This window comes from Cupressus sempervirens, chromosome 3, assembly GCF_028749045.1.
Source record: "Cupressus sempervirens isolate cs-2001-9-10 chromosome 3, ASM2874904v1, whole genome shotgun sequence".
NCBI lineage: Eukaryota > Viridiplantae > Streptophyta > Pinopsida > Cupressales > Cupressaceae > Cupressus > Cupressus sempervirens.
Genome location: NC_143120.1, coordinates 665,042,157 through 665,065,473, shown reverse-complemented (window position 1 = coordinate 665,065,473; position 23,317 = coordinate 665,042,157). Strand labels below are relative to the sequence as shown.

At 34.8% G+C, this 23,317-nt stretch overlaps 1 long non-coding RNA gene across 2 annotated transcripts in view; it reads right to left on the bottom strand.

Moving 5' to 3' along the window:
• The window catches only part of LOC149568459 (uncharacterized), an 80,183-nt gene extending 61,790 nt beyond the window's left edge, over positions 1-18,393 (bottom strand). The window contains exons 1-2 of one of the 2 annotated variants that reach the window (XR_016361683.1): positions 18,189-18,393; positions 17,025-17,095 (exon numbers count right to left, since the gene is read on the bottom strand). This is a non-coding gene — a long non-coding RNA (uncharacterized LOC149568459). Of the gene's footprint in view, positions 1-17,024; positions 17,096-17,325; positions 17,430-18,188 lie in introns of those variants that run through there. The other variant, XR_016361684.1, reaches the window with a different exon arrangement.
• Between the last annotated feature and the right edge of the window lie 4,924 nt (positions 18,394-23,317).

Here is a 23,317-nt window from a genome sequence, read left to right as displayed (position 1 = left end):
GGCACATAACTATCATCTGCATTCATTAGAAGCTACATCTTCATCACAAATGAAAACTTCATAATCAATATTATCGAGATCTGTGACAATAGGGAACCAACATACATCACTGTCATACATGTTGATGCATTCCATGTTTGGATCAACCACTTGATGCACACCTTCACTATCATCATCAGCATGATATTTGACAGCATGAGGCACCTCATGTGTAGGACCAAGTTCTTCAGATTGTTCCTCTTTTTCAAAATCATCTTGACACTACAAGCTGCTAAAATCAGATTCATGACACTTATCTTTCCTGAACTCTCCAAGTGCATCAGCAAGTTCCTTGCTCCATGTAATTGATTTTCTCATTCATTTTCTCAACAGCAGTAGTTAATAAATTGTTTCTCCATGCAGAGGTTGCCAAGTTTCCTAACAATTGATACCAAAACCCTAATTTATAGAAAGATATAAACCCTATATGGCAATGGATTCATGGAATTTTTCTTGGGGCTTCCTTGTACTCAATAAGCTCATGATTTCACAAATGGCCACTTCATTGTGCAAGAATTAACTAAGGATTCAAGTGAATTTAATAGAATTAGTCTTTAAAGAAATTGCACACTTATGTGGGTTTCCCAAGATGATCTTAAGTGTGTGGGATACAAAGTTCCTTAGTCACTTTTGGAGAATGTTATGGAAGAGACTAGATAGCATATTGTAGCATAGTTCAGCCCCACCACCCACATATGCATGGACAAACGGAGATGAACTAAATTTTGAGCAATTTATTTGTGATTCTAGTCAATGAGAATCTACAACAGTGGGATTTAGTTCAGCCACAGGCTGAGTTTGCTTTCTACTCTACTGTCAATAGATCCACATGTAATTCTCATGTCTGGGTCATTTTTGGACACAACCTCATAGGGTTAGTGGAGTTTAATGAACCTTCTAACGGAAGATGGGTTAGTCAAACTGTGTGAAAAAGCAAGTTTAGCTGAAGCTACAAATCATGAATGAAAAATATAAGAGAAGTAAAGAATTGCATGAAGAAAAACAAGTACCAGTAATGAGAACAGATCATAATTTTCATAAAGACATATTTGTTGCAGGATCTTATCCTAAATGAAACCAAAGAAACTTTGGTCAATGGAGAACATTTAGGTGAATAAGAATACATATTTAGTAGATCTGCATAAAAATTGACATTGATTCCATCTTTATTTTTGGTGTATATCCTTAACATTTAGGTATGAAAGCGATTCAACTAGAGAAAATGCACAAAGAATTGTGTTACATCCCCTATTTTGTTGATATTGAAAATTCATTTAACCATTGATATTTCAAATAGTTAGTTGAATTAGTTACTCATGTTTCAAAGTTCATATGAATGGAAACATTTATTAATCATTATGTTTCACATGAAATGGAAAAAGTTGGTTAATTACCTACTATTACAGTTAAATTGGTAATTAGTTATGATAATTAGATTGTCTTTTGAGCGATGTATGCTTTTACCACGTTAATTCTTCCTGTGCAAAACAAGGCAAAGGGGGAGAAAGCATTGTCCAAGAAGAAATAGGGTACGAGAGCACCAACCTACCACCAAATCCTAACATGTATGCATCTAAACCATCGTGGTCAAGGAAAGAAAACTAGGATAAACTAGACAACGTCAAGTGTCCATGAGCTAACTAGGCCGTCAAAATTAAAAGTTACACACACACACACACAAACATATTTCATTTTAACAGTAAGCAAAGCAAAAATGATTGTTACCTATGAGAAGTTGTTGAATTGGAATACTTCTCATAAGATGAGACATGTTTTGGTATTATGGTACCCATAGTATTTACATTCATTTGTACATGTTACATACATATATATGTATGTATATGAATATTCAAATATGACATACAGGATTAGAGAGAAGTTGGTTCTGGAAAGAGAATGTGCTCTGCTAGGGTTTGTACGGCTTTCGTCTGAATCCTTGTTTGTTCATCTCCTATCATACCATATTTACTGCGGGATTTAATTTCGGTTATAATGGCCTCGGCCTTTTCCGGCCCAGTAGTTGGTGCTGATTTTGGAGTTGTTGTTGTTGGCGAGAATGGTTCCGCCAAACAAATGCCCACACAAGTTCGTTCCCAAGGTGTTTCCCAAGGTAACACCTCCCTTGATATTGTTTTGAATATCAAGGAATTTGATAGTGTGTGTACTTGGCTAGAACAACAAACCCTAATTGGGTATTTTGTGGTTCGCACTCCATCTGAAAGCATGCTACAAAAATGGGTTTCCAAGGTCTGGACACCTCAGGGTGTCTGCCTTGAACGTGTTCAAAGCCTTACTAAAGGCTTCTTTCTTTTTCAATTTGGCAACCCTAGCCAAGATGAGCATGTGTTAGTTAGAGGTCCCTGGTCTGTCAAGTCCTCTCTTCTGGTTTTCCAGCGTTGGTCCCGTGATTTTGTTGTCTCTAACAACTACAAGCTGAAGATCCCCATATGGGTGGAGTTCCCTAGGCTTCCTATTCCATGTCGGTCCTTCCTGCAAGCCATTGCACAAATTGTCAGCAAGGTCATTTGCCTTGAGCCAGACAAGTTTTTTAATGCTCGGCCCCAACGTAGTGTTTGTGTTGGGGTCGACCTTTCTAGGGACCTCAAAGAATCAGTGGAAATCGTGATAGGTGGTACCACCTTCACTTAGAAGGTGCTTTACCTAAACCTCCCGAATACCTATTATAGGTGTCAATCCGCGGAACACAAGATTAAGGATTGTTCTTTGTTGGAACACAATCGTTCACCAATCCAAGAAGCCAAACCGGCTCCGACCACCAAGAAAGAGGAATGGACTACTATTGTTAAACAGGGCAAAGGCTCCACTGCAACTAAGGCAGGTTCTTTGCCTCGAGATAATGGTTGTTCCACTTCAAGTCTAGCACCACCAAAATCTTCAGTTCCTTTGCTCATGCCTCTGCTTGTTTCAACCACTAGTGCTCAAGGGATGGCAGGCATTCATACCCCCGAGTCTTGCCCTACATCGTTCTCACAACCCAAAAGGCCGGGACAAGGTATTTGATAATGGGGAGAAGATACGGCGAGTCATCTCTCTTGGAGACCCCTCTTTTAATGCCTCTCTGTTTCTGTAGAACAGCATCTCCTCTCTTGGGGACGAGAAAGACATGCAAGCTGTGTTAGAATGAATTTGTCTCTCATGGAATGTGCGAGGGCTAATAGACCTCCCTAGAAAATATTTTGTTCGTGATACTAGGCATCGGCTTGGTAATCTTGATATTCTATGTCTCCAAGAAGTTAAAGTTGTTGGGTTCCTTCTCAATTTAACCTGTTGTGTTATTTGACCAGATAGTGCCTTGTTTTCTTCCCAGCATGAGGCTGGACAAGGTGGTGTTATCACTCTTCTCTTTCCTTGTTTACTTTCTTTCATTATTTTCCATGGCTCTGACCCCATGCATAGAACTATTTGGATTTTGTTGTCTTTTCATAATCATTCTTTTGATATTGTTAATATCTATGCCCCCAATGATGTTGTTGAGCATTCACACCTGTGGCGTTGGTTGGCGAATCATTTGCCACCTGCTACTTGCATTTTTTGTGGGGACTTCAATATGGTTGAGTTGTCTACTGATAAGGAAGGGTTTTTGCCTTTTCGATAGGTAGCTGACGAAAGAGAAGCCTAGTTTTACATGTGGAACAAATTGGGCCTTTTTGATCCCAATGCTAACTGTCGCCAATCTAGTGAGGTTTGGCATACTTGGTCCAACTTTCGAGCTGGGTCTGATAGAGTCTTAAAGTGACTGGACAGGACCATGCTTTCGACTCAATCCTTTTTTTCCTTTTCACACGAGTGCACTTCCCTCATCACCCCTTTGCCAGAGGTGACTTTGTCAGAGCATTACCCTATCCTCTTTTCCATCACCTAGCACACATCTCAGCCTCATCCTTGCAAAACTCAATTCTTTCTCAATACTTCCTTGTTGTCCCATCCGCCCATTGTTGCCCACATTCTTCGTGTTTGGAATCTTGGGCCTAGGCCCCACACCTCTGTTGGGTGAATTCAATGGTGGAATGATGTCATCTTGTACTACACATTTTCTTCGCATTTACGAGAGACAATTGACCATGTCTCGCTGAAGATCTTATAAAGCCACCACCAAAGATCTTCGTACGGCCTCAGAAGCTCTAACCATGAATCCGTTTGACATGGATTTATGGGTTCGGCTTGCTAATCTTTGACACCAGAAACAAGTTGCGGATAACTATGTTGCTAGGGGAGCCTTAGATCAAAGCTTGTCTCCACTGGTTAGAGGTTGGTAATAAGGCTTCTAAGGAATTTTTCAATGTTGTACACGCTCACGACTTTGTAGTGGGCATCAAGCATATTAGGGAAGACCAACAGGTCCTTTCTGACCTGCCTAGCATCCTTTTGGCTTTTGTGCGTCATTATGAGAAGGTTTTCACTGTGCAGGGACCCTCTGTTGCGCATAACCTTGCCTTACAAGCCTACGTTCCCGTCACTCCCAATAGGCTTGCTCCAGAGCAATATGCCTTATGTGAGCAAAAGCTTATGCTTGCCGATCTCAAGGAAGTTGTCTTCTCCATAGCTGATGATAAAGCCCCCGAAAGTGATGGCTTCCCTTGTGAATTTTACAAGCCCCCTAGGAGGACATTGGCCCTGATCTGCATCAGGTCTATCAAGAAGCATATATTTGTCATTCCTTAGGCAGCATAATTAATAAAGGTCACATCAAGTTCATACCTAAAGCCAACAATCCTGAAGACATGCAATTGGAGACCCATCACTCGATTGAATGTTTCCTACAAGATAATTGCCAAGGCTCTCTCCCTTAAAATCCAGCATTTTCTCCTGCAAATTGCTCGTCCTGAACAAACTAGTTTCATCAAATCCAAATATATTCTGGATAATACTATTGTTGCTTGGGAAGGTATGGAGTGGGCTCGTCAAACCAAACAGCAGGCCTTGTTTCTTAAGATTGGCTTTGCTAAAGCCTATGACCGGATTGAATGGCCTCTCATTTTGGCCATGCCTCAAGCCCTAGGGTTTGGCCCAGTTTTTCTGCAATCAATTTGGATGCTTTTTGGAGATGCCTCTACTTGTATTTCCATAAATGGCTGACAATCTGAAGCCTTTGGGCTTTACAGACCTATTTGGCAAGGTTGTCCTTTAGCGCCTCTCTTTATGTTTTAGTTGTTGAAGGGTTTGGTTCTCTGCTTGCTAACACCAGCTCTCGGGGCCTTGTGCGTGGCATAGCTCTCCCTAATTCCACTGCACAGCTTGTGAATGGCCATTTTGAAGATGACTCCTTTTTCATTCTTCTACAAGATGAAGGCAATATTGTCAACACTCTGCAATGCTTGGATATGTTTTGCCTTGCTTCAGGGTCTGTTATTTAATGGCACAAGAGCCTCTGCTATAAATAATATTTTTTACTAGGCCCTCAATGGCTACAGTGCTACGAGTGGAAATGGGTGCAGTATGGAGATATTTTTTGTTTTTTGGGCATTCTGTTTGCTTTTCAAGCTTCCCAATGGAACTATGGAATGTTGTCTTGGCTAGGATTGAGAAGAAGTTGGAATAGTGGATCACCAAACCTCTCTCCCTTGCAAGAAAGTTTCAGATTTGTTATGAAGTGTTGGCTGCTATGCACGTCTACTACTCGTGTTGGGCCCCTTCCAAAGCTTCATACCTCAAGCTTGAACGCCTCTTAAGGGACTCCATCTAGGCCTCTAATGTTGTGCATCACGGCTTGTATAGAGTTGCCTGGGACTTTTGTCTGCCCAAAGACTCTAGTGGTCTTGGACTGCTTTCCACTCGTAAGTAGGGGATTTCCCTTTGTGCCAAGTGGGTCATTCCGACTCTCACTGGCACTGAGGCCTGAAAATTTTTGTTGTGGCACTGCATTTCTTCAGGCTATCTGGTTAACCGGCCAACTTGGAAGGGGATTGGCTTTCAAACCCTTCTTGTGACCACTAAACCAGTGCAAATTCAGGGCACCTTTGTTACTAAAAGCATTTGGAAAGCCTAGGAAGCCATCAAGCCTTGGCTTCGCTGGGCAGGCAATGGGTTCAAAGATGGGCTCTCTGTGAACCATCAAAACTTGTGGTGGTCTTCTCTATTTTCTCTTCAAGGTGTTCCTCTGGCTAAAATTCAAGGAGCTAGCATGTTGCGCTTATTTAGAAGGGGTATCAAGACACCCAAAGATCTCTTTTCCAGAGTTTCTATGAGCCTTCACTCATGGGAGGACCTGTAGGTTTAGTTCAATCTTTCCCATCCAGATCGACAAACAGTTGATCTTCTAGATTCTATGGTGCCTCCCCATATGTTGCACAAGCCTAGTATTTAGTCACTTCGCCCATGGTGGAAGGACTGGAAGTTGTATCCTACCACTCCTTTGACCTAATATAAACCCAAGTTGGGCTATCGATGGTTGATCTTCTAGATTTTGTGGTTCCTCCCCATATGTTGCACAAGCTTGGTATTCAGTCACTTCGCCCATGGTGGAAGGACTGGAAGTGGTATCCTACCACTCCTTTGACCTAATATAAACCCCAAGTTGGGCTATCGATGGTTGGTTCCCCACCTTCCGATGGTTGACACTCTCAACCAGCGTTGGCAATTGCAGTCCTCTCACAAGACTTGGAGTCTTAGATTTGCCACGGTTTGGCAAGTTATCGCGGAGCCTAAGATAGCTCACTTGCCTAGTGACTCCTTTTCCGGGGACTGTCGTTGAGCCCTCAGTTCCGACATCTAGGCATCCCGAACCCTAGATGTCCATTTTGTGGCCAGTCAGAAAGCTGCCTACATATTTTTTGGTTTTCCAGGCAAGCTCAAACTTACTGGCTTTGGATTCATGATTTATTTAACCCTTTCCACCTAGAGGCCTTTTCCTAGCATATGGTTGTGCTAGGAGATGCAACCAGACTCCCTTTTAAGTATTCCCAGATATGGCATGCTTTCAAATTGGAGATTTTGTTTACTATATGGAAAGACCGCAATGTTGTTTTATTCTCTCACAACTTTCTTGATATACATGTTGCTATGTATGCTAAGGCATGATGTCAAGATGCAAATTCAAGTACAAACAAATAAGGTAGTGTTGGAGGTCACTCACCTGCAGATGCTTTTGGCTCATTGGGGTAATGCCCCTTGTACAATCGCCCATGTGCCACCGGATACTTTATCTGGTGATCGTACTCCTTGCAGTCGCTAGAGAGACCGAAGCAGTTATGTGTGCCGCTCGCATACTCCCAAGTCATAGCCCTCTCGTCGCTCTCCCAGTGGTGGTTTCGGCAGTCGTCGCTGCTCGGCCTCACCTCCGCGATGGATGTGTTCAAGTTGGTCCCCAATGGTTCCTCCTACTATTCCCAATGTGGGCTGGCCCTCTATGCACATAGACCCTAAATGAGCATTCCCTAGGCTAGACTTAGCTATCTGTCCGCCTAGGCCAAAGGGAGAAAAAGAAAAAGATGATGTTGTTGCCGCCCCTACTGATAGTTGGGCTGCCCCTAAGCCATTTGCCAACCCCACGAACTTTTAGGGTTCTGATGATAAAGACCCTCCCTCGGCTAGCACTGTTCTTGCAGCCTAAGGGCTTTCTTTCTTCTGCTGTTATTTTTTTGATGAATAGTTGTTTTATCCGGCCACGTATTGAGTGAATTTGCGGGGTGATCTTGTATCCCCAACCCTTTTGTTGTGGATATGTATCTTTAATATTAAATAAATAGAGAAGGTTTATTCATCAAAAGAAATATGTCGTACATATATGTATGCGTATACATAAAATAAAAAGAATACATAAAAATATGTAAATGTGTACATGTGTAAGTAACTCATACAAATATATGCAAAAAATATAAGTATCATTATAGTAAAATATAAGAAATATTTTATTATTTCCACCTTTGGCAATTTAAAATTAATACTTAGAGTCTAGCAGCCACATTTCCTTTTTTCATTTTCTCGGCCTTACATTTGATTCAAGAATGTAACTCTTTCTTGCTGCCTTGCATTATTCCTTTTTCCACACATCTAACTCTTCTTGATCAGGTTCCATATTCTTGTGTAACCGGGCATCATTTTATAAATATAGCAGATAGCAACCATTCAAGGGTTGCTCTTCAGCTCACATTTGCATTCTGCCTCCTTGTTTTTGCAATATTGATTATCAATATACCATCGCCTTTGGTAGTAGTGATTGAAAATCAGAGACATTTTTAACAGCATTGCTATCATAGCATCTTTCAATATCGGCTCACAATTGGAGCTTAGTACCACATCTTTTCCATCAGGTCGTAATTCAAAATGCTCGAAGCTCATTTATAGACTTGTATTGTTTATTTGATTTTCAGTTTTGAGCCTGCTCATGCAATTGAGTTTTGCACATATATCTTTATGGAAGTTTCATAGATAATGACATGTTAAGTATATCCAGCAAATGTTCTAAAATCCGATTGGTTCTATAGGAGTTAAAGCTGGTTATAAAATCATATGACCAAGAGGAGGAATCCTCACATTCTGATTTAGATGGGGAGCTACTGGCTTAGTACAGTGACATTAAAGACTTGTCTGTCACTGAGCCTAAGAGGCTAAAAAGAATCATGAAATTTTCTCATAACTTCATTTTAAAAATTTCTCATTAAATGAGCAGAGGACTCACTCTGGAAAAAATTGGAAATTTTTACAAGTATCATGAATGTTGGACGAATACACCAATGATCATCAAGGACAGCCAAGCAAGGCTAAGATGAAGGGTGTAATCCAAGGAATCATGGACTGTGGGGATGCCCAGCCAATTAAGGATCATATTAGTAACATATTTAAAGAAGAAAAATAAAGCTAAGACTAGAAATTCATAACATATTCAGCTCATAGTGGATGGTTGAGTAATGTGTTGTTTGTCAAGTCAAGTGTTGGGTGATTGGGCGTACAGTATCCATGTAAATCCCTAGCCAGGGTAGGTTTAGTGGCAAAGATGTTGCTATGATCACAAGAGATCAGGATAACAACCGGTCAGGTGGATAGATTGATTGGACAGATTCCAAGGTCTACTCGACCGAGTGGTCGACACTCTAACACCAGGATGATCAGGTGGCAAGACGAGATGGTGTTCTCGCACCTTATCACATGCAGGGTTGTGCCATTCTCGGTTGAGAGTGAGAGGGGATACACTAGGTCTGCCGTTGGGTGGTTAAGCCTCTATCAATGTGTTTGCTCTCCAACAAAGCCAAGACTTGCGCAAGACAGATCAGGACTACATTCTTAGCCTATTATGATTAGCGGATACCTTTTCCCCCTTCTGTTATTCTAGTCCAGTTAGCTATGCAATTATTTATATGGCTGTTGCATTTACTTTCTTCAGTTTTGTGATGCATTTTCAATTGTATCAAATAGTTAATGATCTCTCTCTTTCATTTATGTATTAGTTGCTTATAATATCAGTTTGTTAATGCTTTAGCTAGATAATGATTTTTCAATTCCATTTGCTAGATAAGGCAATTCATGAGAATCAATAAATATGTTATTATTGTTTATCCCATGCATGTGAATATGTAAATTAGCTGATTATGAGAGTTAAGTAAGTAGATAATTAAAGGGTAGAAAAGTTGGATGTTACAAATTGAGACAATAGTTTCTGTAGAAAAGAAGAGAGTGTGAAATGAAAGAATAACAGTTACCAAACTCACTGCTAGTAAATGACGATTCATAAATGCTTCTAATATAATGACAGTGGTTGCCAGACTTAAAGAAAATCCACATCGTAGAAGGACTCAAGGTTTGGCGAAATAGATTCCCCTAAACCAGGAGATTCGGTATTTTTATAAAGGGAAGGATGGGCATTAATGAATCATGATTGAGATTCAAGGAATTGTTGGATATTGTGCTCTTAAAGAAAAATCGGAGGATGTCCTTGCTAGCTGCTGGGATAGGGAACTCTATGGAAACAATTAAAGGATCTTGTTCAGTTTAAAACTTAAAAATATAAGATTGTTTAAAGTAATTTGTATAGAAATTGGAAAAAGTGAGTCACTAAAAAGGTCATTTTCCCATTGTATCCAACTAATTCATTATCTAAGTGCTACTGACATGAGAGTTGTTTTGGTCATATACAAGGAACTGCCCCAGCTTTAACAAGATAAGAGAAAATTTCTTCACCATTGAACTTAAAAATTGAAACATAACATAAATTTTGAAACAATGGGACAAGACCATAGCCATTGTATCACTCCTCCCCATCTCTTAATCAATGCTTGAATGATAACAAAAATGTGCCACAATTTTCTAATATCTATTTAAAAGTTTTTGGAATGGACAATTTTTTTTCATCAACATTTCGGATCACACACTATGATCCGTCACTCTATGATCCATCATCGAGATGAAAAAGAGAGTTGTAGACCACAATTTATCATGTAGGTCATTTCTCATATATTCATAAAATGATTTTCAATTTCTCCAATTCCAGTCTCGCCAATTAGGGTCCGATCATTGACTCTACAATTTAAAAAGACAAATTGCTAGGATTAGACAAGGATCCCGCGAGGAAGCTTGAGCTATATGTTTTAGGAAGAAGGTGGTCCCATGAACAAAATTTTGTTTTTCTATAATTTTATTTGAAATCTTCTCCAAAACAGGAGCTCCTACTTTTTAGCATTGTGTATTTAAGTGACTGAAAAGGGGGAGGGGCTAGAAATTGCCCCATCAGCTTAGGAATGTTTTTTGCCACTTGTCAATCACTTTTATTTTAGATTTTTCTTTAAAAACAATTCTAGAGGGAAATTGATTTTTTGACATTTTCTTTTGCATAATGGATGGAAAAAATGTTGTTTTCATGAGACCACCAGCTTTCTTAAATTTCAGAGCTTAATTTTTTTAAGTTCAACTAGACTAAGAAATTTATGGCAACACAAGCTTTAAAATATTTCTAAAAGATAGAAAACAGCTCCACCTTTATTTTTTAGGAAGCGCCCTTCCATGGGACCCTAGCCTCGGTTTGCAAAGCTCTTGATGGATTGATTTTTTCTGTTTTGTTCAATTTTGTGATTAGTTTTGAATTTTTCAAGTATAAAGTAATGCCCCGCTAGGGAACCCGAAAGGGTAAGACAAAATAAAAAGTTTGGTGAATAACTTTTTTAAAACATATTTTGCTTGCTAAGTTCACTTAATCGTAGATGCAGAGTCCTAACAAGTTCCCCAATGTCATCTTTAAATAACATTACTTAATTTTCTTTCTAACATTTTATCCTTACTACTCAAGTTAAATAATCTATTAGTTTCATGACTACTTATGATTTGATACATTATCCATCCTAATATCCTTTTACAAATAAGGAACTAAAATGCCCTAATCCTTATAATCAAATATATCTACTCAACATGCAATAAAGATACATGAAATAAATTTAAACCATCAACTACACATGTAAATCAAATCATAGATTGTTCATTTGATAACATTATGAAGAGTGCATGGTTCTTTTATTCATCATAAATTTATCTAAATACAAAGAAATATACAATGTCATGGCATCATCACAACTTCATTCATCTTTTGAAATAATACAATATGTTCACATTTCCCATTATTTCTCCTAGAGATGCCCTTTACTTTTTTAACATATCTTTTCATTTCATGATATATATACATATGATCTTTTACATTCTTCAAGAGTTTACATCATAATATTACAAAGATTTCTTTCAAGGAGATGCAACATATAGACTTCAAGAAATGATCTTCGACTGCTACACAACAAGGATCCACATGCTATGGTGAGAGGACGATCAGCATGAATGTAGTCAGAAAAATTTATCTGCCAAAGACGGGAGATGTGTATAATAATAATGGTAATTCCCTTACGCTACACACAATGCTAGTTGGCAATGGTTAACTTTAATGGGAAAGGTACCGTTCACACGTGTTCAAGCTGGATGGGGATTGGAAAATGTGAAGCCTTGTGAGTTTATGATGAGAATCGATTGCGTTCTTAGATTCATTGTTAACATTATATCTTTAAACAGTTGCAGCTTCTGAGTTATGTCCTGCAACAAGGGGATGTCGGAGCATACTAAGGATTTGGTGATTGAACTTGGTGAAGACATGGGTGCCAACGACCACATTGAACTGGATAAGATCGAAGACTATATTAGGAAGCGTGAGGCGGCATGGGTTTATCTTTGTGAAGGTGGTTTGTTGTTGTTCATGGAGGGCATTGATGGGTATGATGAACATGTGTCCCTACAATTCATCGACACTGGATTAATAAGAAGGTGAACATTGATGGGGTGGTGTTTGAAATGAAAGAGGAACTCATTGCAATGGTAGGTGGGTCATCTCTCAAGGGCAGGAATTGGTGCAAGCAAGCCAGGATTTCTAAAGAAACGAGTATGAGAAAAAAATTCCGCCCTAAGGAGGATCCTGTTCACATGAGGGGTGGCTTTTCTAGGTAGGACCTACCCAAACCATGGGACATTGTGTGTTATGCCATTATGCACTACATAACCCTCGAAGATCGACACTAGGTGCTATATTATTACCATTTTCCTATTCTAAACCATTTTAGGAACCAGGATCTAATTTCTTTCCCGAACCTTATTTTGCATTTGATGGAGGTTAGTGTGTTTAAGTTAGGAGAAAGAGGGAGGAAGGAAAATCCTTTTATATTCTGCACCAGGCCTTCATGTTCAAACTTTACAAATTCCAACTTGCCCTCAACCCGCCTCTTTTGGTTAACCCTCTCGCTACCGTTACTCCCCAAGTCTCCATGGACCCTAGCCCTGGTTCGGCCTCGATGGTGGACATAAGCTCTTGAGTAACAGGAAAAACATAAGTATTATGGACTCTGATACTGATACTAGAAGGAATAAAAAAAACTGCGAGGAGGTCCAGTAAAAGGCTTAAAATGGAAAAATTTAAGACACCCCCCAAGCGAGAGGTGAGTTTTGAGTCCACGGAAAGTAAAAGGAGGTCCACCAAAAGAAAGAGGAAGATCATATACCCTAGTCTAGGGGGTAAGACGGTTCCAAGCCCGTCTCACATTTCGGTTACCTTGGAAGCTAACCCATCCCTAAAAAAAAGTTTTAAGGGAAGATATCACATCCCCAAGAAAGGATGTTGCTAAGAGCAAGGGGAAGAAGGGGTGTCATAGCCATGGTCAAGATCAGAGTAAAACCTGGTTGGACATATTGGAGAATTCGATGCATGACCTGTCTAATAATTAGGAAGCCCTGTGCCGAAAGGTTGACACCCTAGAGGAATTCTCTATGAAAGTTATGCACTCAGTGACCACCATTCTTTATTTTCTACAAGTGAGCGAGGACGAGGGAAAAGAGAGTGAGATCACCCACTCCTTCTACAGCTTCCTAGTGGACTGATTGGCTCAAGACTCTTCTAGAAAAACTTGTCAAGAAGGAGGTTGCGAAACCGGTAATGGAGGATCCTAATGAAAAGGAGGACCTGGAGGAGGAGGGGAGCTAGCCCCTGTGCTTGTTGTCACTTTATTTTGTTTAATGTTAAGTTTAACTACGAACTCTATGCCCTTGGTGGCATTTTTAGTTATTATGGAAATTAATCGTGTTATAAGTAGCGTTTGTAATATCGGTTGCTAGTTCTTTTTTTGGCATAGTATTAATGTTAAGGGTAGTAAAGTGGATACTAGTGTTTTGAAGGTTAATACTAGGGGGTTAAATGTTAAGATGTTTTTGATGTTTTATATGTCTAGAAAAGGGATTGGTTGGATAGTAGGGGGTAACTTCTAGCTGGTCTCCAGCCCTCTATACCACAGGTTCACCACCTCTCTTTTGGCTACTATTTAAATACATCAAAAACAAGGATCCACATAAAGCCATCCATGAACACTCGAATAGTACCTTGTAATATTTTTCCACCCAACCACGTAGAGCCATAAATCGTCCACTCCCCTAAGCTAGGAGATAAGAACATGATCCACATAAGTTCTAAGGTAATCTAAGGCTTGTACCCCAAAAATCAAAGTACAAGGTAACATAAGGCCACACAAACCATAATACCCAAAATGAAATCATAACACAAATGGACAACTAGAGGCAAAACTAGAGTTAGGGGTTCAACTGCATCTAGGTGAGTGTCATCACATACCCCATAAATGTTGGGATCAACCTTCTAAACCAATGTCATCTTGCCGCATCTAGGCCTAATACAGAATGACATATAGTCCCATTACACCAACAAGGCATATGTGGCCTTATCACACTTTCCTTAATGTTGAGATCAACCTCCTAAACTGTCGTCACCTTCCCGCATCAAGGCCTTATACAGGATGACATATAGTCCCAGTCCTCCAATAGGACAAGTGTGGCCCAATATCACTTATCTTGATTAATAATGTTAACCCAAACCCCCAATAAACCATTTATTTAATTAATGTTTCCACTTGATTAGAAATTGACATGTAGAGCCAGCCTACTCAGGGCTCTAGTCTCTACTACATAGGATCCTCTAGTGACCACTTTTGGGTCCTAACACCTATGGTGAGCCACTCACTTAGGGCCTCTACCCTACTCAAAACTTCCAAAATCAAAATTATAGAGAATTTAAGGGCACAACATTCTTAGGATCCCATACGACTAGTTTAAACAAAACCTTAACACATTATAGAAGCTTCACAATACATAAATGATCAAAAAGGCAGAAAGACTATAAGCATATGTATTTACAAGCATTTTCAATGCTAAACATAAGTGTTATATGTCACATTACAATTTGACGTGCCTTTGGTATCATAAACAACAATTGGGAGCATGAAAACCCATGCAAGAGGTCAACTAGTTAAAAAAACACTCAATCAAGCATATATAATTCCAAATCATTTAATAGAAAGATGTAGCATGCATAAGAAACCATGGATAAGAACACATAAAAGATAGCACAATACAATATTCCATGACTTGAGTTACCAATAACTCTCTAACACAAAATAATGTCTCCAAAAAAACTAGTAGCTAAATACCATAGGAAAATACATAGCAATTTTTCACAATTATAAACTCAAAAAATCTAAAAACCTCTAGGTATTAAATATACAATTCTAGTGCATAAAGATAACATACAAAAAAGATCTATATTTAATCAGATAAATAATGCAATTAATAATTTCAATCCATACCTCAAGTCCTATGAAGATTTAATGGAAGCAGAAGCGAGGAGACAAATAAAGTAAAATAAATCCACTTGAGATGCATCATTCAAACCCTCTCCACTTTCACAAATATCCATGGAGGAAAAATCAATCACACAGTAATAAATCCCTCTCTCAACCCTTTAAATTCTCATATTTAGATCTCTCTCCAAAAATAAAGAAACTTATAAATCCTTAAAGAATTATACTCACAAAATTTCCCTCTTATATCATTAATTTTTCTCCATTAAAATAATCATAATACATACAACCAATCTCTCTTCCAACTTTCAGCCATCCTCCCCCTTCATATTTAAATTTTAAATCACTTATATATGTTCTCCAATAGCTTTCATACCCTTTTAGGTCAAAAGACACAAACCTTTAAAAAAAGTAATTCAAAAATCCAAAATTGTCATGGTTTATGAAATTAACCACCATTTTAGAAGTTGTTTAGGCATTTTAGGGGTAAATTAAGGCTATTTTAGGAGTATATAATAAATAAATGGTATAAAAATGATGTAGATACCCTCTTCGGTGCTTTATAACCCCTTTTTTTTATGTCTATCGTTATATTTATGTTTTGATCTCATTCTTTTACAAGGTTAATACCTATTACCTTTTGCTCTGAATGCACATTATTACTCTTCTAAATACTTGTGACTTTTATTTTATCCCTTTTAATTTCTTTGTTTTTATATTCTAATAAATTTCTCTTTATGTCTAAGTGTATAAATAAATCACTCACAAATAATTTATAACATAGAATAATACTTAAATTTATATTAACTATGTAACAATGTATATTTATATCGATATATATGTGTGCACTCATATATGCTTATATAAATATACCAAACAAATATCATTGACAATATACATGCAAATACAAATATCAAGATCGTGAACGCACATAATTATAAACAGTACAATCCACCGATCAAACCATAAAAAGATATGACAAAAACATAATCCCCAAACTAGGTGACTGAATTCCTATTAGATGTCCAAGGATAAAAGGAGGGCTATATGGATCATGCTTTCATCTCTTTTTTAACAATGGCTGGTTCAAAGATTTTGAGGCACGCTCAAACTTGTGTAGCCAAGTGGAGTCAATACCTTATACCTACACACCCCTGTATCACCAACCAACAAGATACAATACATATGCATATATATAAAAACATTGATAGACAAGGAAGGATGAGTGTGACATCATGTAGATCTCTCAAAGAAGTGACTAAGACTGCCTTCCTTCATACAGAAGACACACCAAGCAGAGTAAACACAAACACATATATAAGGCATCATAGGTTGGCTAGTTTAGCTTAAGAACAACTAATAATCATAATATTATAAACAAAGTATTGAAATCATAAACAATAAATTTAGAATAACATATAGAGCATGATACAATTAAATCATATACCCAATCTCCTAAAGACATTATATAGAACATGATCAAGTGTCTAATGCAAAGCAATACCTAACATCATAAGCAAGAAATTATGTGTATGATATGTATAAAAATGTTATAGCATAAGAACCTAGTTTATTATTGGTTTTCGAATAGATAGGTACCATTCTTCAGTGTTCAGAATTTGAAATGTTGTCATATCGTTATACCTATGCATGAATTTGTAAAGTTGTGAAATCAAGGAGTATTGGAAGTAACCTTATCTCCCAACCTAGTCCAAGTGCACTTATAATATCTTCAAAACCCTACTAATACTTGTTAAGAGAGGTGTTGCATGTAACATTGATTCAGTTCAGTACTGAAAAAAAAGTTCCCCAGTCAAAAATTCTTTTTGCCAAAATTGTTATTAAGAATAAGAAGATAGGCCAACTTACCCATACCGCAAGTGATATTCCCATATGGTTACAGAAGCCAAATTTCCAAGCATTGTGCAACCCATATCATACTGCAAGCAATCATAATCAAATTAATCATTTCCCAAGTTTCTTGAATTCACTAAATTAGTATTTATCCAAATTAAAAAAGATGAAATTAAATAATTACATCACATATTTGAAACAAGCCCTAAATTTGTTATGTACGATGGGCAATTTAGATCTGAAAACGGAGTAAACTATAATACGGATGTTCATTATCCATTGCTACTACAATCCTCTTACATGGGACAAGGCTCACCTTAAATTCCTATACTAGAAATCCAAAATTTCCCCGATCTACTGGAAGAGCGCAAATTTACTTGCTGGAGGAAGTTGACACGTTGAGGTTACCCAAACTTTGCAACTTGCTTTCAAAATAATTTACCAGTTATCAGTAATAGAAAGCTTACAAGAGATTCCCAAATGAAGGATTAATGCTCCTGCCTTTATGAACTTACACCTTTTGATTACAGAGTTGTCACCAATCTTGACCGAAAGGACTTCTATTTTATCCCCGGCATTGCTTCAGCAAATTTACCTAAACAATATAAATTTCCTGCAACCTATGTTTGTGTAAACTCTGGATTCGCTGTCTTCCAAAATATTGTTTCCCAAAATTGTTCCTATGCTATAGCTACCTCTAAAAGGTTTTAAATAGCAACTTCTTGCATAACTTAAAGAACCAGACATAGAGGAGAGGACAGCCCTAACATCTATAGACATCTAAAATGCGTGTGCTCGGAAGGTATTCCATCCAAACCAGATCTGATCTATCCTGACAGCAAGAGTTATATCCTATTCGATTACTTCGACAAATGGAATAAAATTGTCAAGGATGCATCTGTCAATAAAATAAGGATTGAAGATTTCTAAGTGAAAAAAATTGTAGCTCTTCTGGCAAGAGCTTCTACAGGAGAACTGTAAGGGTCATTGATTGGTGTAACATGGTATAACACCCAACCATTTTCTTGTGGAAAAGTTACAAAAAAATGAGATGATAAAACCCGGATTAGACCATGACTCTAACTCGATAAAATATTTCTATCTGTATTTGAATAAGCTAGCATCATTACATATCTTTAAAATTAATTACACAAAGACTGCGAGAGCCTAGAGCCTTACCATATTTTCAATCGTACCCGCCTGCAATTCTCTCAACAATGCCAACGAGTAATTTAATCTCCGGCCGCCTCGATCCCTGGTTTGCTCTCCGCTGTAAGTGCTTGAGAACCCAACGAGGTTGGCAGAACATTAAATTCAGCACCTTTGCACGACATCATAAGGAAAACCGAAGTAGAGGACAAGTAGTCATTTTGTGTAAGCCCACATTTGCATGGAATTCGCAACCGTCTCCATATAGGCGTCCTTGAGTAGGGGCCATGTTCGGGACCAAGTATTAGTATTTTTGTGGCTTCATGTTTTTAAATTGTAAATCAGATTTTTATTTTTATTTTTAAATTTATTTATTTTATTATGTAATGAATTATATATTAAGATGAATGTTGTGATATTTGTTATATAATAAGAGTTAAAAATTACTCATGTCAAATTAGTACCTACTTAAGTATTAGTACTTGCCTGGTACTATTGTGACACATTTTGGATTTTTATGATTAAATTTTTTGGTTTCTACAATTAGAATTAATTGATTTTAAACTAATATGTTGCATAAGTAGATTTTTAACTTTACAATTTTTACAAAATATATTTCTAAGATTTGATTAGGTGAATTTGTTTAGCTCTTATATGGCTCGAGTTTAATGGATTGTATAGTTATTTTTTATTAAGATGATTAATTCATTTTTAATTTTTTTTAATATAAGTGAGTTGGTTTAGATTTTTATATTTTAATATGGCATTTTTTATAATAATATATTTAGTAAAAAACTAAAAAAATGATATTTCTTAAATTATATAATAATTTAAGAAATATTATTATATGTTATTTTTATAAAGATATTATGATTTATTTATAATATAATAGTATCACATGATATGTGCAATAAAATATATTTCAATAATTATATTAATAAATAAAATTTAATTATAAATTATAATTATAATTAATATCATTATAGAAAACTATAAAAATATAATATTTTTATTAATTAAAATATTTAATAGAATATAGCACTTGTTTAAATAGTAACAAGTTATTAGTACCAATAATCTTTTCCATTAATATATATGCTTTCTTAATTTTTCAATATTGTTCTAATCTAATTGAATATATTTAGCAAGAGATCAATTGAATATTTCAAAATTGGATAACAATAAAATTTATTTAAGTTAATAAGAATAAAATATTATCTAAAAAATATATAATTGGAGTAGCTTTAAAAATTCTTAATTTTAAATATAATACTTATATTGTAAATTTATTTTAAATATATTGTAATAAAATTTAAAATATAAATAAATTCAATATTTTATTAAATAAATGAACAATTAAAAATATAAACAAGTGTCATGCAGTGGCTTGTATTTGCCGTTATAATTTTATAATAATTGTAATTGAAAATTTAAATAATAAATTTAGAAATTTTCTTACAATAGTCTATCTTTTGAAAACAAAATAGATTAGTTAATTGAAATAAATTTAAAAATATATTTTAGCATTAGTTAAATTATTTTTCATTTGCCTTTAAGAGATTAGTTTTAATCTTACAGATTATATATATTTTTGTTTATAATAAGTTATAAGACCAAAAAATTAGTTATTTCTAATTAGTAAAAATAATTACTAATAGAAGAAAGTGAATATTGTCTTTGGCCAATACAATAATGTTGGGTGAAATATTGTATTAATAGAATGTAATAGTGTTAAAATTCTTAACTTTAATGTAACTTGAATCCTAAACAAGTGCCATGTAGTGCCTTATATTTGCGTTATAATTTTTGTAATAATAAATTTAGAAATTTTATTATAATAATCTATCTTTTGAAAACAAAATAGATTAGTTAATTGAAATAAATTTTAAAATTTGTTTTACCATTAGTTACAATTATTATATTTTATTTATCACTAAGAGATTAGTTTTAATTTATAGATTATGTATATTTTTGTTTATAATAAGTTATAAGACTAAAAATTTAGTTATTTCTAATTAGTGAAAATTAATTACTAATAGAAGAAAAGTGAATATTGTCTTTGGCCAATACAATAATGTTGGGTGAAATATTGCATTAATAGAATGTAATAGTGTGAATCTTAAATTCTCAACCTTAACTTAACTTGAATCAAGAATACTTTTTTATAATGGTTATGACATAAAACAATTTTTCAAGATTACATGACATTTGAATTTTTTTTATATACCTATAACATATTTTAAAATATTAATGATAAGATTGTATTACAAAATATTCAATTATAGCATTATATTCTATAGAGATTATATAGTAATATATTTTATATAATTTAAATTATTATTATTATTTATAGTGTGTGTATATATAATAAACTATAATGTTATTTAAAAATTCACAATAATATATTATGAAAATATATATATTTGTGATATCTTATTAATAAATGTATTTATATAACTATATAGTTTTATTTTAATACAATTATATTTTGTAGTTTCATCTTTAAAATATATTAATATTAACATTTGTTAGCGAAAATTTAGCCAAAAAAAATTGAATATGGAGGAATTCTAAGGAAAGGGCTCCTATAACACAAAATTGTTAGAGCCAATGAAATTTGAGATAAATAAATTTTATAATATAATAAATTAATAAATTAAAACAAAATTTTATAAATATGCAATTTGTGGAAAATGCTTATTGTTCATTGGTGCAAAAGAATAGAACTATTATACTAATTGTGGAGAACTAAATACAATAGTATATTGCCTACAGCAAATACAATAAGAATACTTTTTATAATAGTTATGACATAAAACAATTTTCATTTCATGACATTTGGGAAAAAATTATATAGCTATGACATATTTTAAAATATTAATGATAAGATTGTATTACAAAATATTCAATTATATTATTACATTCTATATAGATTATATATAGTAATATATTTTATATAATTTGAATTTTATATATATATATAACGTTATTTAAAAACTCACAATAATATATTGTAAAAATTTATATATATTTGTGATATATTACTAATAGATTTATTTATATAACTATATAGGTTTATTTTAATACAATTATATTTCGTGGTTTCATTTTTAAAATATATTAATATTAATATTTGTTAGCAAAAATTTAGCTGAGAAAAAATGAATATGGAAGAATTCTGAGAAAAGGGTTCCTATAACACAAAATTGTTAGAGCCAATAGAATTTGAGATAAATAAATTTGATAATATAAAAAATTAATAAATTAAAATCAAAATTTTATAAATTTTCAATTGGTGGAAAATACTTATTGTTCATTGGTGCAAAAGAATAAAACTATTATACTAATTATGGAGAACTGAATGCAATAGTATATTGCCTACGGCAAATACAATAACATAACTTTAGAATAATAATGAGTAGCAAATCGAACAATAGATGTAATTAATTTAGTTCATAAAAAGAAATTTTCCAAGGAAGACAATATCTTTTTATTTATGTTATTGATTCCTTGTAATGTCAAATGGTAATGTCAAATGAGTAATGTTAAATTAACAAATTTTATTATTGTCACTACTATAGAGAAATGAGATTTTGTTTATGTACATTGAACTTGTAATATTCAAAGCTATAAGCTATTTTTTTAACAATTACAAAAATGATGTCAATGCATGAATTTCAAGCACTTGAAAAATAAATAAATTTTAACCTATTATATATTCTCTTCACCCATGTATTTTGTTGAAGTATTCAAGCTTCGGATTGTTTGAATTGTCTAATCCACAAATTTGTCAATTATTCCTAACCTTTATAATAGAAATATTTTATTAGTAATTATTTCCTCTTTATTGGAAGTTCTCATTTTCCTATCTTCCATATCAATATTTTAGGTTTCACATTCTATAAAAAATAAATATATTTTCCTTCTATCATCTTATAGGTTCACTTCCTATCTTTTCTACTCTCCTACTCTCTCTTGCATCTTGATGATGACTCAAAAAATGTGACTCAAATAATTGGTGCTAAAAAATTCTTGCATACTCGAACCCACAAACATAATCATTATTATTACATATTGTAGAAATCTAATAGATTTAAGAAACATTTGTTGAACAAATGAAATACTAAGAGGTGGAGAGGGTGAATTAGTACCTCAAACTTCTTAACATTGTTAATCACTTCCACCAAACTTACTTCAATCCTTAATTGTAGCAAGATAAAAACATGTAAACACAACAATCATAATATTGCGAGATATTACATTTTTATTGTGGAAACCCAAATGGGAAAAATCATGGAGTGTTTTAGCTCTCAATATTGTATAAATAGTTATATATATAATATTACAATGTTCATTGTGTGACACTCCGCTGAAGGACTCACTAAACGAAGAAGAAAAGAGGCTTGCTACTAAAAGGAAATATAAAAAATGAATTGTTACAAATGCATTTGATGTATCTTGAGATCAATTATCATGTAGTACATAAATGAAATACAAGCTCATTAGTGTTTTTCCTACTTACGCAACCTTTTGAACCAAAGTTGTCACAAACTTATGTCTTATTTTCTTTGCACATTTGTTCACATCTTTTTTTTGTCTCTTCTTTAACACATGGATGTACTATTAGAGTGGGGTTGTTGTTGCACCAAAAGACCAATCTATTAATGTCTGATACATCCACTTAATTTATAGTACATAAGAGGTGATTAAGCCCTTGTCATGAATCCTGAGCGGAGCATTTAGCATTTTTCTAACAATCTCCCCCTCAGCATTACCTAAGGGTCTAAGGATTCAAAGCTATGACCAATCTTTGATACCACTTGTTAGAGTGGGGTTTTTGTTGCACCAAAATATCTATCTATTAATACCTGATACAACCACTCAACTTATAGTACATAGGAGGCAGTTAAGCCCTTGCCATAAATCCCGAAGGGAGTGTTGAACATTTTGCCAACATGGACATGTATACATATGGAGTCCAAGCTTAGTTTATGTTAGCTAACATGGTAGGACAAAATTGTCAGCTAAGGTAAACTAGATGACATATTTTATTTTGAAGTACATCCTAAGTTAGCTTCCACATGTCAGCCCAAACTATTTATCAAAAATTTATCCTCTCTATATCCCTTGCATCATCCAATCCTTAACACTATTCCGAG